Raw genomic sequence first — 9986 nt, forward strand, 5'->3', positions numbered from 1 at the left:
TCTACTAGTGCGCAAGGTTTTCGGCCAAAAATAGTAAGTGTCCTATTTGGCTTCACCAAACCGTTCTCCTAATTATTCTAAGCTCTTTTCACATTGGGCGCAACTCCTAAAGCCCAACGGATGAAGAGTTATAATCAAACTAAAACTTACTATTTATAGTGAAAACGAAATTAAAACAGGGAAACGACCGTCAATCAAGGGGTTTTTCACAATTTTGGGCTGTGTAACCCAGCATAGCTGGGTTGGTTGGCTAAAGTAGCTCGTTCTACCCCAAAATCATATATTTTACGTCAGATAACTCATTCCGGATTGCGAGATACGCCCGATCTAAGGTCCGATGGTCCGAATCACTTCTGTCGTCGACCGAGCCTTTTCTGATCCATCTTGGCCATGAAACTATCCGCGACCCACTCTACATCAGAACACAATAATATCATTGGCCTAACACAGCGATCTTCCTAAAAAGTGTCGATACTGACAATCCCTTACGGCAGACTCTAATAGAAATCTGATCGAACAAAAGCCCTTGGATACAAAAGGGGTATGATGTACTGAAACACAAAACTTACATACGGAGACAAGGAGAATACCCATAATGACTCCCCTAATAACTAAGAGTCCTGCTGAGTCGTGCAAAATCAAGCCTGAGGTGGCTGGGGAGGTGTCTATCTCTTCTGCATCTGTGGTCTCTCCTGCTATTGCGGTCGCTGTAAAGGTCCACACTGCTGATGGGGACACTCGCGCCTATGGTGTCCCGCCTGCCCACAACCGAAGAAAGCTCCGAAAAAGGGGCCGAAAGATGAAGTGGCCGGTAGTGCTGATGATGATAAAGAAGTCACTATATGTGTTGTTAATGCTTTGGCAGCTCGATAGGCTACACACCTCTGCTACTGTCGACGCTGCCGAGAGCTACTAGAGGGGGCCTGCCTCTTCCAGCCTCTACTTTGATCACGATCCCTCTGCGAACCGGTCCACTTAGCCTTGCCTTAAAGTAGAAATACCGCCAACGGAGCTTGCTGCAAAGTCGAATCTCGTAAAAGGGGACTCGCACGCTCCTGTTCTGCCTGCCCGGGGAATGGGTCGATGGGTCTGAAGAACATCAGTGATGACGTGCATCAACTGCTGAAGATGCTCAACTCCTACATGAATCGTCAGATAAGCAGGGGTAGAACTGGCCTCCGGCAGAGGCACAAGTACGGCGGGAGCCTCAGGAATAGGTATGGAAGGCTCCAGAGGGGAAACAGGAATCTCAAATGGTGGAGCAAAAGTCACTCGGACCACTGGAGCGGAATGAGAACCATGCCGATGGGCACCACGGCCACGGGCGTCACAATCATGGGCACCTCGACTAGATGGCATGGTCTACAAAAAGAACAAAGGTGATGGACACTTAGGAATTAGAATCCTTGAAGGCTCAAATTGAACGAGGGAAACGCACTCGGGACACTACTTGTCCTAAGCTCACAGCATATATGTGATATAATCCTAAGTTATTCCAAAATTACTTGTTATGCTCTGATACCAACTCCTGTCACGCCCCAGACTCAGTAACCGGACTCACAAGGAACTCGATGGCTGGTTCTAAATGCAACAGCCTTTGTAGTACCCTATTCTCGGCTCCTGAGGCAGGTTCTGATCCTGAGATCCTACAAGGAGGATTTCCACAACAATATAATCATTTCCAATATGAGCATACCCAAGATCACAACAAGTAAATTTGAGAATAACAAAGGCACACATCACAAAATTCACTATGAATTTGAACTTTTACAAGCTTACATAAGGCCTAAAAGGACATACATAGGATAATAGAAGAAAGAAGGGAAGTCTGCAACACTGGGTCCTCAAGCTCAACTCTAGTTCAAACTCTAGCACTGCGACACCTGCTAAGGATCTCCTGCACGCATCAATCATGCATAAGCTTATAAAAGCTTAGAGGGTGGTGTAAGTATGTGATAATAGTGCACAGAAGAATAATAGGAGATATAGGAAGGAAACATGATCAAGGCCAACACCACCAGCCTTACCAAGGCTGTCAAGAACACAAGAAGCTATACCAAGGTAGTACAATAATGCAGGAAGCCATACCAAGGTTATATGATGTAATGAGTACTGTAATACAATGGGTACTGGGCACCATGCCAAGGCGATGCAATATGAGACTTATACAACCGATGCAATGCAATGCAATGTGAAGTAATGTCAGTGCTCATATCCAATCCACATATCAACTACATTCCATCATAAGGAAATCACCGGGGTTCATTACATTGTTGAATGACTGCCGCTCTACAAACCCCGCACAGTCAAATGAGCTAAGAGACCTCACTACCCTACCTGTGGACAGCTAATCACCAGCAAGGCTTGAAGGTAGCGGACTCATTCATGAGCTGGTCAGACTTAGCCTAGCAATGCCTCCTTACATCAGACGAGTAAGGCCACACCCCTATCCAACCGACTACACAACAGTGGGAGTCACGGCCTAACGGTATAAGGCCCTCGTGCGCTCATATATTCCACCCAGTCAGGGCATTGGAGCAGATCCTTGGTACCATGGAAGTTTTAAAAATTTCACCCATGGGCATCCTATGCACCCGGTATGCTCAAGTAACATATCTGGTGTCCAAACATAGTCATCCACGATGTATCTGTGGAGGCTACAGCCCTGATGAAGCAAGCGCAATAATTATCACATGTTATGCAATGCCAGATACATGAATCACATAATCAACCATGCGTCAATTCCAAGTATCCAACGTGCTCAAGAGGGAGTAGTACTTCCCTCAGAGAAGGTAACATGCAATACCCAATGACACAATATGACCACACACACACAGTGTTAACCAAGCATACAATGATGTACATGGCTATGAGGATAAATTTAATCAAACTATATGGCGATATACAATGTATATTACATTCCTCCTATCCAAGAAGAAACCAAGACTAGGTACTTAGACAACATCCTTAAGGAATCCAACTTCTAGTGGGGGCCCATTTACCTGGGGTAGCCCAAGAGACTAAGTATACAAGCTACGGGTCTAAGTAATGTAGAAATGAACCTAACAAGAGTCTAAGATGAGTGTTCAATCACTCTTAAATACAACCGGGCCTAGAGGGGTCCATAATGGAGACATTTTACCACCATTCCCAAAAAAGGCATATCAAACATGAATTATATGGATAAAAGGCCCAAGTGCTACATTTAAGATAAAAATAAAGGTAACCACATACATATATTCCTCATAATAGGCTATAAAAAGATATAAGACAACTTTTAATAACAAGGACTCTAAGAGGGGAATTAAGGCCCAAGGCCCAATTTTCAATGGCCATAGAATCCATGCATTAAGTTGGACTTAGTGGGCAGCCCACGTACACAATGTACGGCCCAAAAAAAATAAGTTCAAGTTTGGTTGAAATGGGCCCCACTACATCAGCCCAATAACTAGTAATTTAAGTGGGCAACCAAGGGCCCAATACTATTTTTATCTCAGCCCACAAGTCCATCAAAATAGTGAAAGTTGAAAGTCAGCCCAATATATGGCTGGGCCAAGCTGGGACATCCTTGCCCACTCCGGGCTCACTGGATATCCCAAAATTCTGACCTTAAGATGGGGTCCTCATAAGATCACTAAAAGTGATTTAAAAGAATGCACTGATTAAGCCCAAAGATTATAAGAAAACATAAGCATGTAACACGTACACCATTTCTCAATATGGTGGGCCCCATAGCCAAATAAAGTTTTAACCATAAAATTGTACATCTAAGGCCCTTTGATAAACTTTGGCCCGTTTGACTTCCTGGGCCTGCTAAGGTCCAGAAATTAGTTGACTATGTGGAAATAATCTCATGAAGGCCAACTATACTCACTAGGGGACTCCACCAAATGGAGAGTGTGTATATATCATGAAAAGATGAAGTGGGCCTACTACTAGATTGTGAGTCCAGCAGCAACCCAAGGCAGAGAGTGTTTCCACAATCGGGCGATCCAAGGCTTGGACGGCCTGGACCAAACATGCGTTATGGTAGGTTCCACATACATGCACATTGAGCCTTAAATAAATGGCTTAGGGTCTATGGTGGGCCTTTAACCACCCATAGAGAAACCTATGGGCCTACCTTAGGATCACCCAGGAGGACATCCAACCTCAACTAGTTTTCAAGAGGTAGCTCGCCACTACTCATATAATGTAAGGTCTAAAGCCCAAGCAATGCATGGCCTAATGGGCCATACACCAAGCTCAACTCATAGGCCATATAGTGGGCCCTCAAGTAAGGTTTGAGCCCAACCACGAAAGTCATAATTTCACATATTGTGGTGGGCTTCATGGGTAGCCTAATAGTTCATTTACATGGGCAAGTTTGCATTTAACACAAGCGAGTTGGGCCTCACCTTTGGCCCAAGTACAAGGTCAATTTAATGGGTAGTCAAGGGCCCAACTTCTTGTGTATTGTTGCCCCTAAGCCCATCATAATAGATAGGAAAGTATAGGCCCAAGATCAATAGGCCTATCTAAAAGGTCATAGTCCACAAGGCCTAATTACCATCACAAAGAGAGCGGCCATATACATTATATCACATAACGGGCCCTAAGGAAATGGCCCAAAAACAAGAGCTACTTAATTTATGCATTATGGTGGGCTTAGAGAGCTGCCCATAAACCCAAGAATACACATGGGCAAGCCTAAACCGACGGTTTGAACCTGACCACATCAACCCAAAGGCTTAGCATGGCCCTCCACAATATGCATCAATGTGGGCCTTGTAAGTCAGCCCACAATTAAACACTTCATGAGGGCATCAAGGCCCATTAATACACATGATCAGCTTATAGACAGCCATTAGGCCCATAAATCAATAAGTTCAGCCCTTGCACAATCTTGGGCTCAAGAAAGAAATTTTTAGCCCATTGGGCCTATAAAACTATCAAAAATTTTGGTTAAGGCTAGCCCACAAAACCACCGCAAAGGTGGGCCTCAAGGGGGCACTGATTAAGACCAAAATGTCCAAGGAAGGAGGGCAAAGAGTGTGTGCAACACTCCCTTAAATCTGGAGGGCCGCTACAGCTCCAAAAGATCAACTATGCAACAAATTTGGGACCTTGCTGGAATTCCAGCCCACCCACTTCGTGGGCCTGCTGGACTCCAGAAATTTATTTAATTTAAATGGGTTACTGACCCATGGTGACCTACACATATCATAGTGGGTCCCACCAGATAAGAAGGGGGATATACAATACTTACTTCAAGTGGGCCATGCCATTAGAATGTAGGCCCAGCGGCCTAAGGTAGGAGCGTCCCATGGTGGGTTGTCCTACGGGCCTGGGTATTTGACCCAAAACTGATCCAAATTACAGGCCACACCATGGTCGGTATAGGCACCCGATGGCCTTAAAAATTTGCAGGGTGATCCTTCCATGGGTTAGCCATAATGGTACAAAATTTTGAGATTTTTGGATAAGTAAAAGTATTTTAATTAATTCAAATAATACAGTCTCCCCAGAAAATCAGACTGACCTAGATGTCCCAACATGGTGGGCCAGTCCAGCCCTTACCACAGTGTGTACAGGAGTCCATTGGCCTTAAAATTTTTTAGGTGGATCCTACAATAGGTTTGATACACCTCTACAAAATTTAATAATTTTTTGACATGTATAAATATTTTAATTCATTTAAAGAAATCAATCTATCCTGAAAATTGGACTGATGTGGATACCACATTAGAGTGGGCCGGTCCAGCCATCACCATGGTGTGTATAGGTGTCAATTGGACATAAAATTTATTATGTGGGTCATAACCTATGTGGGACACCTAAATTTAAATTTTCAGAATTTTTAGACACCCAAAAGTATTTTAATAAATTTAAAGAATACAATCTGTCTAGGGTGAACTATTACTGGAATGTAACTATCCTGAATTTGGGCCATCCAATGGGTAGGTTCTGGGCCTCCAAAATTCCTGAAATTTGGACCTAAGGTCCCTCATCAAGCGTAAAATAAGGTGGGACCCATAAATATGATCCACCTTCTAATAAAATATTTTTAAATTTTTATTTTTATAGGACTATGCTGCTGGACTGCACAGCAGAAATTTCTGGCAGTCCACTATGTTGGCCCACCCTTTTGGATGCCCAAATGGCTTCCATTGGGGATGAAATTTGGTGTGGTTGTAGGTGTGTCATGTAGATATAAGAATAAAATATAAATTTGTATCAATCTTTCCACCAAATTCCAAGAAATCAGGCCCCAAAGTGGCCGAAAAATCTATCCAGACAGTTTATGGACAACAACATTATATTGGAATAAAATAATTTAATCAGCAATTAAAATGGGATTTAATCCAGAAAATTAGAGGATGGACCACCCCAGTGGGCCCCACAAATATCCATTTCATCCTACCATACAAAACACCTTTGTATGTGCCCCAATTAGTTAGATTTTGGGGACACATGTCATGGGATGGGATGTCATGGGCGTCCTCTCCTTTTTGGGTGGCTGAATTTTTGTTGGCCCACAAGGTAGGCCAAACACCATGATCAGGGATGGAAATAAGGAAAAAGAAGAGAAGAAAGGAAAATCCGGCCATAGGCAAGGGCTCTGCCACTATTAAGCCCTCCCAAGGAAAAAAAAAATCCAACCACACATCATACACCAATATACATCTACACTATGAATCTCATACATGCGTGACTAAAAATTAAAACGGATGGTTGGGATACCATACCCACTATAAATGAAGGTCTAAATGACCTTAGAATGATTTAGATCATGAGATACATCATGATGGGGTCCATGGAGAATAGCCCCATCATGGAATAATGCATGCGTGTTGGATGGGCCAAGGGCCACATCCAAGGGGTCAAATGGGATCCCCATCATGGATTGGTGGGTCCTACATGTTTCATACATGAAGAAATAAAAGGATCAAGATAGAGAAGGGAGATCAACAATTTGTAGACACCCACCTTCAAATCAAGCTCTCAATCTCCCACATAAGATAGATCTTGGACCAAGGAAGAAGGTTTAATGGCTAGGATGAATTTCTAAGGGTGGGATTGAGGGATTTTAAAGCTTCAAGGGGCTGGTGTAATGGAGAAAAATGGAATGTTTGGGAGAGGAAATTGCTGGAATGAAGAAAATGAGGAGGGAGAGAGAGAGAGAGAGAGAGAGAGAGAGAGAGAGAGAGAGAGTAATGATTTATTTGTAAGAAAAGAAATGATTTCCTTAGGGCGGAGAAACTAAAGTTGCTAGGGGTAGGGTAGGTTTCAATGGTGTGTGAGGTCTTGGTAGTGTGAGTTATAGAAATTTAGGTAGTGTGCATTGTGTATATTGGAACTTGTACAAAAGAGGGATGTGGGCCACATGCACTACTCCAAGGTGAGCCACATGATCAGAATCAAGGGCCATAGAATGAAACATATATAACTTATGATCTATACATCGGACGGACGCACGGAACGCGCCATCAAAATGGCAACAAAGATGCAAACGAGATGACATTGGTTTTGACTCGATCGGGTCTACATGACCGGACTCAAGGAAGACCACAAACACAATCCGAAGGTCGCGGGTCGCCGGAATTTGACTGGTAGGACCACAGGACCAAAATAAATGAAATGCATACTCACACACACATGCACTCAGATGAACTCGGTCCGGGTCTCCCAAATTCCTTGACATTTTCACAAGCACAATGATCATGACAAGCTCCAGTATACTATATATTACCAGACATAGCTACTTCTATTTATCTAATTATCTAGATATGGATTTTGATAGAGTGACATCACAAGCACCAGGAAGAAACATTAATTACGTCAATTATATCAAATTTCTCTACAAAGTATCAATCTTATTAGCATTTATGCAGTGAAAACTCTCAACTGATCCAGTTAAGATCAATTACAAATGGCAGGGAAGAAATATAGTGGATTAAAATTGTGAGAGGGTGCGGAATTCAATCACAAAACTCTTCAATGGGAGTATATGCAACTCACAGTTTCCATGGAAGTGGAAAGAGATAGGAGAGTGGAAGTTCAATCACCTCAAGAGGCAATGCATCTGTTGCCAAAGCACGGTATCAACAACGAGGGGATTCAGACCATCTAAAGAAGTAAGCTCATGAATACCTGCTAAAAGTGGTTGCCAGTGTCTCAGAATGGCAACAAATGAAGGTAAAATAGTCACTCTTTTGCTGATGGATGAGCCACAATGTAGAATTAACCATAAAAAATCATGATTTCCCAATTAATAAGGACTTCAAATTTGAGTTGATATCTACAAATGCATTAAATAGATACCTTCTGGAGGGCAATGGGAATTGTTGGGCATTTTCCTTTTATAAAGCCCACAACTCCATGATAGTTGCCACAAGCTAACATGGCAGTGTACTTGACCACTTGTCCTCCTTGAAACAGGAAGTGAAGAGAAAGACCACATACAATAGAGAAATGAATTTTATTCATAAGAAAGAACCCAAATAAAAGAGAAAGGAGCATCACCTTTGTAACTTTGCAAGTCTGATTTACATTGATTAGTTTCACATCAAAACCCTGCCATTGTTCCAGAAAAATTAGAAGTTCTCAAGAAGAATGAAGTACACAAAAGGTTGGTGCAACAAATGAATGACTTGCAGCTTAGATAAAAGGTTTCATAAAGAATTATAGAGAAAAATTCTGAATCAGAGCTTGTAAGCACAGGTGAAAAAGAATCATATCAACTAAAATGCAATGCAATTAAAGATGAAATAGATGGCTATAGCAAGCATCCATCATAGGAAGCATTGAGCGATAATAGGAAAGTGATTTTTGCCAGAGGGCTTACACAGATGTCTATGTTAATAGTGGATTGTTAGCAAGTTAATCTTAAACAATCCACCATCATAGGAAGCATTTTAAGGAAAGGATTTTCTCCAGAGGACTTATAGATTTGTCTATGTTGACAATTGACTGTTAGCAAGTAATCTTTCTTCTTTTTTTCTTCTTCTTCTTTTTGAACATTGTTGGCAAGTTATCTTAAACTATCCATTGCTTTCATATAGGGGTGGCTGCCTGATGAGTGGAATAGCCATGTTGGCACTCTGCTACATTTGCATGTGGAGAGGGTGCATATGGGGATAGCAAGCCCCTTGTTCACCAACAGGTCAAGGAGATGATTTTAAAAAAAATATATATTTTAAAGATTTTATTGCACAAAAGGCCAAAAGCCAAAAGAATTATAAGAAAAGAAAAACCAAAGAAAAGAGAAACTATGACTACAAATCAACCCAATTTACAACAAACTAATCCACCACAATTGCCTGAGATTCGATTGCCACCACATTCTACCAACAAACATCTATATTTAATCTTTAAAGAACATCAGAGAATCCAAACCACCCATTTGCAGAGATCTTCAAAACCGCTATTGGAAATCCATTTAGCTGGGGTTTGAAGCTTTTAATTTCACTTGAAATCCATTTAGCTCTCTTTAACCTATCCTTGAAGCTTACATATAGCATCTTACTCACCTTTGATACATCCGGGGACCTGACATGCCAGACCAGAAAAAAAAAACATCAATTTCTTTAAAACACAGGTTTACATTGAACAAAAAGGAAAAAAAAGATTCAGGTTTGCATTGAACAAATTCATCAGTTGTTCTGAAAATTGGAACAATAGAGATTTTAAAACTTAAATTTGAAGCACCTATAACCTTGTCTAACAGAGTCTAAGACTAAAGCAAGTTGAAAATGAGAACCAACATACCATTTCACCATCATCACAAGTTGTTCCAATTGAATTGATGTAAAGATAAATTGGTTGGTTTGGATCCATCCATTGCAAGTAAAGCGGTTCTGCTATCACGAACTCTGTGACAACTAGCACCAACTAATCAATGCAAATGGCTAATTATTAGCATGTATTGTGCCATTAGATAAGACATGACAGTCTACCAATAACAAATTGTATGTGTAACAATATATAGGGAGACTAACAACATA

The 9986-nt window shown here is 41.6% G+C and overlaps 1 long non-coding RNA gene across 1 annotated transcript; it reads right to left on the reverse strand.

Annotated features, from left to right (window-relative positions):
- Positions 1-8060: 8060 nt before the first annotated feature.
- On the reverse strand, positions 8061-8773 carry LOC131257499 (uncharacterized). The gene is made up of 3 exons (XR_009177459.1): positions 8506-8773; positions 8305-8411; positions 8061-8136 (listed from the first exon to the last, which is right to left on the reverse strand). It is a non-coding gene; the product is annotated as an uncharacterized LOC131257499 (long non-coding RNA).
- Between the last annotated feature and the right edge of the window lie 1213 nt (positions 8774-9986).

This window comes from Magnolia sinica, chromosome 10 (genome assembly GCF_029962835.1).
Source record: "Magnolia sinica isolate HGM2019 chromosome 10, MsV1, whole genome shotgun sequence".
Taxonomy (NCBI): Eukaryota; Viridiplantae; Streptophyta; class Magnoliopsida; order Magnoliales; family Magnoliaceae; genus Magnolia; species Magnolia sinica.